General features: G+C 45.7%; 1 pseudogene across 1 annotated transcript; it reads left to right on the top strand.

The window, feature by feature from the left end:
* The first annotated feature begins 4,387 nt into the window (after positions 1–4,387).
* On the top strand, positions 4,388–5,458 carry LOC308652348 (GMP reductase 2-like; annotated as a pseudogene). The gene has a single exon. The product of its transcript is annotated as a GMP reductase 2-like (transcript).
* The last annotated feature ends 4,602 nt before the right edge of the window (positions 5,459–10,060 follow it).

Here is a 10,060-nt window from a genome sequence, read left to right on the forward strand (position 1 = left end):
TCTTCATTCTCCAGGTGAACCAGAGGTTTCAATGACCTGCCCAAAGGCCTCAGCTAGCAAATAGCAGAGCCAGGACTCCAACCTAGGTCCACCTGAGCCAAACCACTCCTTCCACACTGTGAAACCACACATTGGTAATCAGCACAAGGTTAACGTCAGGCTGGATGTGGGGTCCTTACACGACTTTTCCCACTAGATAAAAATAGAGGCATAGAAAAAAAGGAAGATAAATAAACAAAGCTGGCAAGATTCAGATCTCAAAGAATAGAGCTAATAAGGAAAAGAAAGGGGAAAAAGGGAAGAACAAGGAAAAGCTGGCATCTCAGAGAACCAGAGCTGGCAGGAACCCAGAGGTCCCGGAGCCTCACTTGGTAGATGAGGACTCTGAAGTCCAGGCATAGCTGTTGGGTCTCCTTCACTACTGGCTCTTAGGGCTGGGTAGAGCTCAGTGGTAGAGCACTTGTCTACCCAGATGCAAGATAGAAATACAAACAGAGAGGGGGGGAGGGAGGAAGGAGAAGGAGAGAGAGTGGGAGGGAGGGAGGGAGGGAGGGAGGAAAGGAAAGAGTGAACTTTGATCCAGCCCAGTTGGAATGGAAGCCAGGTGACCTATTGCAATCTAACACCCCTTTTACTGTATCTCCCTCATCTTTCTGTAGAAAATAGAAACAGTTTTCAAATACAATTGATCACTGTGAGAAAGCAGAATCAAAACTTGAATAATTCCATTTAACTCAAGTGTGAAAGAAGTGACCAATAACAATAGTGAACTATTTTTAACAGATTGTTTTCAAATTGACATCAGAAATTAAGCTTAAAAAGTATGATTAAATACCGCTGCTTCAGCCCATATGTTAGCCCACACCTGTAATCCCAGGGTTTGGGAGGCTGAGACAGGAGGATCGAGTGTTCTAAACCAGACTCAGCAAAAAGTGAGGCACTAAGCAACTCAGTGAGACCCTGTCTCTAAATAAAATACAAAATAGGGCCAGGGATGTGCTCATTGGTCGAGTGTCCCTGAGTTCAATCCCTGGTACCCCCCACCCAGAAAGAATATCTCTGCTTCAGGGCGGTCTGTTTAGATGACTACCTTGAATATAGTTTGTTAGTAGATACACTTACAAATAATATATTAGGATGGAAATATTCTCTCTAAAGTAAAAATTGTTTTCTGTCCTTAATTCCTCAATGTATTTGCCACAGCTGTGATGACCCACAGCTTCAGTCTAACCGAGGGGCCTGTATTTATGTCCCCACAAGTGTGATGAATGTAGAGTGGGATCTGTCCTTGTCTCTGAGCATGGCTGGGATCTGTGTTCATTTCTCAGGTTGTGAAGACACTCCACCCGCGCAGGCTCATGGCCTTGGCAGGGCTCGGGGGTTCTGAGCCTCAGTGTGGAGCAGCCTCTCTGAGCACCAGTGTGTCCTATCTCCGTGGCCGGCACGTCTCCGGCCTCGGATTCCACAAAGTCGGGGAAGTGTGAACAGGATTCCAGAAGAGCTTCCTCTGGGCTTGTCTTTTGGATTAAGTTATAAGGAGACCATTAAGAAATATGAGTGGTTTTCCAATTAATTTTCAAAGTAACCAATGAGAAGGTGCTCTACTTTTAAAATTAAATATGCTAATGCACCACAAGAAGTCACAGGATCCTGGTGTCCCAAAGCAAACCTGTAGGTTATCTGCTTTCTCCCAGCACAAGGCGAGGGTCACTCACATCACAACACAAATGTCCTCAGGCCTCACGAGCAATTGTAAGATTCACTCACAGGCAGCTTTCCTGTCTCTTGTGCCTGCATATGTAGGGTACCTCTGGCTTCCACAGACTCTCACATTTATGCCTCAGAGTCTCCCAGAAGTGATGAACGTGCTCACAAATTGGCCTCCCTCTGCAGCCTGCATCCTATTCCTGATGGTTTTCTCCTCAACTCTTTCCATTCCCCACTCTCCTCTGCCCTCCTCTCACAGAGCCAGGCTGCAGGTCCTCCTTGCTGCTGTCCTGCTGTCCCCAGTGCTGCCCCCATGCTCCTCAGTCTGTCCACTCCCACAGCTCCAGAGCTGCATTGTAGGATGGGCAGAATGTCCTTCCTCTCCGTCTACTCCTTGGCCTACCATACAAAGTTTACTAGCCTAACAGCTGGCTTAGGATTTTTTTTTTTTTTTTATAAAGAGAGAAATGACTTCGTTTAGGCAAATGTCCTGATAAACCACCTGAGGTTGAAGGTAAGGCCTAACAGGCCGGGGTGCTGCCTGGACAGACAGGTGCCTAAATAAGGTCCCTCTCTGTAAGATCATTTTACTTGGAGAGGGAAGGAAAGAGAAAGGGGACACAAACAAGGAGCCTCCTAGGGGTTAGACTGGGATTTAGGTGAACCAAAGGACCTGTGGAAATCCTGTGGGCTCCGAGACATCTTAAGAATGGAAAATAAAAGAAGCATTGTACTTTAGTGCTTTTTAGCTGAATTTTTGAAAATATACTGCATTCACCAACTTCAAAATGAAAAATGCAAGCATATATGCTATAGTTGCGCCTTGTATTCTTGCAGCAATAAATATAAATACTAAGTACCCAATAAAACCTGGCACTGTTCACCCATGAGACAATCTTCCTTGCAATGACTTTTTAAGATAGTCATTTTGATCCTCACTGTTCAGATTTGGAAAACGAATCTTCCAAGTAAATAATTTTCCTTAGACCATAGAGGTAATCCTGGAAGAGTGAGTGTGGAAACTCAGATCTGCATCTCATGAAGCACTTGCCTGTTCACCAAACTAGCCCACCTTTCAGGGATGAGAAACAGCAATGTCCTCCAGGAATGGACACCTTCTTGGTGAGAAGAACAAGGGGACTAGGCAATGACCAGACACAGAGCACTGCAGGTCTCCTGCCTTCCCGGGCACCATCAGAAACGATTTCACAAAATGCAAACACTTCTAATACTTCTTTGAAATATTTAACATACATTTGTAATAATCAACAAAACTTCTACAATGCCTATTTTGTGAAATTCACACAGTGCCCTGGAGCCAGGAGCTGCAAGGGGAAATCTGCTGTGAGGTTTGATTCGCTCTGTGCAGTTCTTCCTGGAGCCACCGAGTGGTATTGTTGTGTAATTAAAACTGCTTCTGTCACCAGTCTGGCCTTTCCCTTCACCTGTTCTAACCTAAGGAGTTAGTCTTTTTGGCATCTTGCTCTGCCAGATCTACAAGGTGCTTATGTCCCCTTTCCCCACACCCATGTGGGGCTCTTTAAGTAGCTGTGTTCTCAAATTTCTCCAGAAGCAGAAAGACATGGCTGGTCAATATGTTTGATCAGAGAGATCCACTAGGTCACATTGACCAGTGCCATGGATTGGAGAAGGGACAAAATTCTGTATTTGTTGGCTGGTCACGTTTTATCACAGCATCACATGGGACAGTGGTGCTTGGCCCACAAGCTCCCACTGGGAGGGAACATGGCCTGTGCATGGGTCGGCGTCACTTGGACACACCAACCTGTGATGGTCCTTTGATGCTCTCCAGCTCTTCATCATGAGAGTCACATAAAAGCATATGAAAAATTAGGTCTCATTCTATAACTCCCAGGGGAGAGCTCTCACAGGGAAGGAGGCTCAGGAGAGGTAGTGCGGAGCTTTGGAATTTGCATCTGAAATCCTGAAACCTCCTTGAAAAAGTCCGCAACCGTCAGGTCTGGAATTTCCCATCCGTACTTTAAAAGGCTCACTGTCTTCTCTCCATCTCCACCGTCATCATTAGTGTTTATTAAGTTTGTGTTGAGGTTTTACTTTTCACTCTTTATCCAGACACCCTAAAGGATCATTCCTCCTACTCCATTTAAGATTGTGCCGGAAGAGAGGCAGCCCCTCTATCAGGTGCCACTATGCTCAGAAGGCAGACAGAGGTGCCCTTGAATGTTCTTGTGTTTCTTAACTACAAGATGCTAAGCCTTTTCACACACTGATTCTTCCTCACAACACTGTAAGACAAGTACTGATAATTGCAGATCAAGAAACCAAGCTTCTCAGAGGGCAAATGGTCTTCCTCCGATCACCAAGTGACAGCCCCAGGTGGAGCTGTGCTGCTGCTGAACCTCAGCTACCCACACCAAGAGGACAATGTTACAACCAATGCACACCAGGGACGTGGAGGTGGGGATGAGATGGGACAGAGGCATGACAACGAGTGGAAAATTGAGGGGAAAGGGAACTTCTAAGCAGTGAGTGGAATTTTGATAATCAAAATGTGGGACTTGCTTTAAACTCTCCTGAGGCAGGATTCTTACAACACAGCTTAGCAAGCAGCCAGAAAGTTGGTTCCATGGCTTAAAAAAATAAAAAAGCGGGTCAGCTGACACCAAGGCAACAGGAACACTCAGATTCCGACCCCGCCATGCCTCATATCAACAATGACGTGAAACGAGACTTCAAGGATGTTCTTTTGAGGCCAAAACACAGCACCCTACAGTCTCAAAGTGAGGTGGATCTCACAAGATCCTTTCCATTTCGGAATTCAAAGTGGATGTACACTGGCGTCCCGATCATTGCTGCTAATATGTATCCTGTAGGCACCTTTGAAATGGCCAGGTTCTTTCTGAGTTCTCCCTCTTCACTGCTGTCTATAAACATTACAGTCTTCATCAGTGGCAAGAGTTTGCTGGCCAGAATCCTGATTGTCTTGAGCATCTGGCTGCCAGTTCAGGGACAGGCTCTTCTGACTTTGAGCAACTGGAACAGATCCTGGAAGCTATTCCCCAGGTGAAATATGTTTGCCTAGATGTGGCAAAGGGCCACTCTGAACACTTTGTTGAATCTGTAAAGGCTGTACAAAAGCGCTTCCCTCACACACCATCATGGCAGGAATGTGGTAACAGGAGAGATGGTGGAAGAGCTGATCCTCTCTGGGGCTGACATCATCAAAGTGGGGATTGGGCCAGGCTCTGGAGTGGAGTGTCCACAGCTCAGTGCAGTGATGGAGAGTGCAGATGCTGCTCATGGCCTCAAAGGCCACATCATTTCAGATGGAGGTGGCACTGCCCTGGGGATGTGGCCAAAGCTTTGGGGGCAGGGGCTGACTTTGTGATGCTGGATGGGCACAGTAGTCAGGTGGTGAGCTCATGGAGAGGGATGGCGAGAAGTACAAACTCTTCTTTGGAATGAGTTCTGAAATGGCCATGGCATCTGGTGGTGTGGCAGAGTACAGGGCCTCAGAGGGAAAGACAGTGGAAGTCCCCTTTAAAGGGGATGTGGAGCATATCATTCGTGACATCCTAGGAGGGATCCGATCTATATGCACCTATGTGGGAGCAGCTAAGCCAAAGGAGTTGAGCCAGAGAACTACCTTCATCCGAGTCACCCAGCAGGTGAATCCAATCTTCACGGGTGCACGCTAGACCTGAGTATTTCTGCCCTCTCAAGGCACCGATACTTTCCAACAGAGTCTCCCAAATGGGTTTCTCACCCATTCTAACTACTGTGGCAGTGCATTTACCAGTTCTCCTTGTCCTCCTCCTGAGAGCTCCTGTAATAATGCTATACTCTGTTTGTACACGCAAGATGCCCAGAGCACTCACTGGGGAGGAAGTGAGGAAGAATACAGTCTGAAAATGAAGTAAGATAATCGAATGGGTTTCTGGGGACCCAGCATCCTGAAGATGAAAAGATACTGATTGATTCAGAAATGTTCTATATGGCCTTGGTCTGGATGGGGCAGGCTTTTGGAATTATGTCTTATTAATCAGCTTCATTAAAAGAGATCTTTAAATATAAAAAAATTAAAAATAAAAATAAAAAAGCACCTCTCATCAGCTGGCATTGGTGATGGTGTCCCTCACTTAGGAATGTGTTTGCACGTGTGAATGCCTGATACACGCTAGTTGATAATGGCAATAGGAACCCGTGAACTGAAGTCCCTTTGGCACTGAACTTGTCAGCTCACGTGAGGGGCATGTGATGAAGAATGCTGTGTTCTGGGACCAGCTGGCTGAGCATTTGTGTCTATGACAGTAACTTTCTGGACCCACTGTGCTGGGGGTCCTAGGGTCCATAACACCAGGGCACATACACCCACCACCAGCCTTCCAGTGAAAACTGAGTCTGGGGATTCATCCACATGACACCAACATCTAGAGAGTTGAATACTTCATTGCCACCAGGATGGGGCCATGTGGATGCTTCTGTCGACTTTCAGAAACCAGTAATGCTGCGACATAAGTAAGCTTTACAGAGCATGTGACCCGGGAGTGTCTTCCGCTGACTCATTCTCTCAGTGAGTTTGTAAGGATGGTGTCACAGATCACTCCTTTGGTACAAAAGACCAATCGTGCGCACAGTGCTCACAGCCTGTCGGTGCCGGGTGCACAAGGCTGCTCCCTTGGGAGCCACAAGACGCCAAGTGAACACCAAGGAGAAAGGAGCTCTGTGTCCACGGTGTCTGCAGAGCTTCAGAGACGAGTAGGTGTGGGTGTTCTAAGGGAAACGGGAAATGCGGGGTGACCTGTGCAGACAGAGCGATACCTGAAAACACCTTTCAGGGAAAAGGAGAAAACAGGAGGCACGGGGCACTGGCAGTCAGTTGGCGGTATCTGTCCTTGGCCCTGGCTCAGCCCCCGTTCAGCAGCTTGCCTTCTAAGAGACAAGAAGACCAGGGGCTAGGGGACTGACTGACCAGAGCCAGCTGCCCACACTTTGCAGACAATGACCTGGTTCCCTGGGACGCAGAGCTCCCTGCCCACATGCCCCTGGTTAGGAGACTTCTCCCAAAGTGGCTTCTCTCCAAAGGTGGCTCCAATGGCACCCAGCGTGGGAGTGGAACTACCAGGAGCCCGAGAACTCCACACTGGGACTTCCCCTTCCAGAATGTTACAAAGGAAGGACAACCAGCCTAGGAGAGCTCAGTATGTTCACTTCCCACATTCTTCCCTGGCCTTTTAATTCTAAATATCTAAACTCATGGTAGGTGAGCCCTCGTTGATATGCTTGACTGGGTTTTGTAAATATTAGGGACAGCTCTTTATTTGGGAGACTTATCAGAAATGAAGCGGGACAAAAAGGTTGGGACTCAACTCTAAAAGGTTTCACTTGACTGTTTCAGCAGAGATTTTTTTAAAAAACAGACATGTAAGGTGATTAATGGCTTAAATTTTTCTTTTTCACATCCTCTCCGACTGCTCCTACCCTCAGAGACGTCTTTTCCACCCAGCCATTATAATCATGACCCACGGTATTCAGTGTGACTCCTCCCGGTGGGATCTAATTGTTTAATGAAAATCAATCTTTTCTCCCCAACCTGACTACAAACTCTAGTATTAGACAATAAACGTCTAGTATTCCCTTTAAATCTTGTGTGGATAGCTTGCATACTTTTAAGATGGTGGTTGTCCCCAAAACTACTTAATGAACCATTATAAGAAGCTGTGGATGAAAATAACTTTCAGTGTCACAGCTGAGCCATGTTCTGCTGCCAACCTTTTATATTTCTGTATCCCCTCAGGACTGATGAAAAATAAAACTGCAAAAACTCTTGTTCAAAAAGTTTAAGAAGGTGACAGTAGAGTGTTAGATCAAGCCACGGGGCCCTCTGAGTGTGGGACAGATAGGACAGCACAGGTCTGCTTCCCCAGATCACTTAAGGCAAGTGCCCTCCCACCCCGTCAGTAAGCTCAGTGAAAAGAGTCTTTTTGCATCTTTCAAAAGCATGTCCCAGTGGTGAGTGGGTGACTTTAGATGGCACACAGATGGGCGTTTGTTTAGTGTCTTAGTTGTGTACCAGTGTGTTATGATATATGTAATAGCTATGTAAATGCGCTTTTGGGGGATACAATTTGCACATCAATCAATAACTTCATGTTTATTATTGTTTGGGACAAGGCTAAGTTTAAAAATGGGCCAAATTAAAGAAAAATATTAAGTAAATAAGAGTACAGGTGGCACACAGATGTTGTCGAAAGTATAAAATGGTACTTAGAGGACTGAAGTTTGGAAATGGTGGAAAACATGGATGGTTACGGTGTCCTAATGACCTGACACATTCAGTACCATTCTTGGGTCACACCCAACCTTTGGTTTTCTTTCTAGCTGACCCCTCTCTTGTGTTTTCCCACTAGGCTGGTAAAAGATTTTTTGGTTTTGAACAAAGAAAGGACCCTGAATCTGGAGCCTCATTGGAGCTCAAAGCCCACCTACCATTCACCACCTCCTTCCTGATCCTGTTCTGTGGACCAGGAAGCCCATTCACAGCGGACAGAACACTGGGAACTAACCCCAGAGCTGCTTCCACCAATGCCCAGTCAGCCTCAAAGTGCTTCCAACATTCTTAACACTCCTGCTCATTATTGTAGAGAGCTAAAAAGAAGTTTGTTCAATAAATATTTACTGCTTACCCCAGTTGTTGTCCTTCTCAAAATTACACATGGACACACAAAATTCATACAGCTCTCTTGAGATAATTGCCTGTGATTTTGACCCTTATTCATCTAAAGGTCATTAAATGATATGCAGTATAATTCCTAACCTTATTTGAGTTCATCCATGATATGGGAAGCATCGGTGTGTCCACACTGGAGAGGAGTCTCAGGAGGCCAAGTGGCTAACCCAAGCCCCCTGGAGGTCAGTCCCTGAAGGAAGGCTTATTTCTAGCTCTTCCCATTTCCTAGTTCAAAACATCCTCACATGGGGCTGGGGTTGTGGCTCAGTGGTAGAGCGTTCCCCTCGCACGTGCAAGATCCTGTCGATCCTCAGCACCACATTAAAAAAAATAAACAAGTGAAAAAAAAATCCTCACCATCCATTTCTTTGTGGTGGTACTTAACATCAGGGCCCTAGCATTCCCTTCTAGAATGATATTTCTTCCTAAATTCACCCAAGACTAGTGCTCCAAATTCTGAAAGGTGTTAATCTTAAATGAATCTTGAAGTACTTCCAACATTCTTTGTATTCTTTACACATTATTAGGGACATCTAAAAGTATTTGCTTAATAAATCATATTTGTTAATAATATTCACTATTAGCAAATAATGCATATTGTTTGGGGTTACTAAAAAGAACCATGCCATATAGTTAATATTCAAACGCTGGAGAGTACCAGGAAACAGCTGGGGTCGTATTCGAAGATAACACAGTAGCGCAGAATGTTAGTACTGTGCATTCATATCATCTGGAGGATGAGCAGCAATACTGAGGATCGCATGTTGATATCACCAATTTAAGGATCTGTTTGGCTTCAACCCCCATTCTTTCTTTCTTTCTTTTTTGTTTTTTTTTTTTTTGAGAGAGAGAGAGAGAGAGGGAGAGAGAGAGAGAGAGAGAGAGAGAGAGAGAGAGAGAGAGAGAGAGAGAAGTTTTAATATTTATTTTTAGTTTTCAGCAGGCACAACATCTTTGTTTGTATGTGGTGCTGAAGATTGAACCCGGGCCGCACGCATGCCAGGCGAGCACGCTACCGCTTGAGCCACATCCCCAGCCCCCCACCATGTTCTACTCCAAGAACATGTATAAAGTATCCTGTGTGATCAACTTACTAATTTTCACTTTATTTACAAGAACAACCCACCATTAGCTGCACACAGGGCTATAAGCACACGTCAATACCAAGGTACCACCTGCTGTGGGCAAGACTAGCTGATCCTGCTGCGATCCTGTCATCCTGTCCTGAGACTTCTTGACTTCTCTTTATCAATTTTAACTTACTCTGAAAATAATACTTTTTCACATTTCCCCAACTTCTTAGCTGATTTTGCTTGGGCTTCAGGATCAGGAAAGCACATGGGTGAAAAGAAACACCCGGAAGACAGACCCACAGGAAGCACTACCTGGGCCAGCAGCGACCTGGGGCAGGAGTGCGGAGGTGGAGCCCTTAGGTCAGATGGTCTGCATTCCCAGAAGGAGAACAGCAACTAAATAAGGTTTTAACAGCCCTTCCTCCCTTTTGAAATAAAGAACCTTTTAAAGCTCACATTAGGTAATTTTACATGGAATTAAAGTCCACCATCATCCCCGGAGGAACTATCATTTAGTAGCTAATTGCCAGCTGCTCGTCTGGACTGTCTGTGGCCATGAGACGGCCGC

The sequence above is a fragment of the Spermophilus citellus genome, assembly GCF_964194105.1.
Source record: "Spermophilus citellus genome assembly, chromosome: 6".
Taxonomy (NCBI): domain Eukaryota; kingdom Metazoa; phylum Chordata; class Mammalia; order Rodentia; family Sciuridae; genus Spermophilus; species Spermophilus citellus.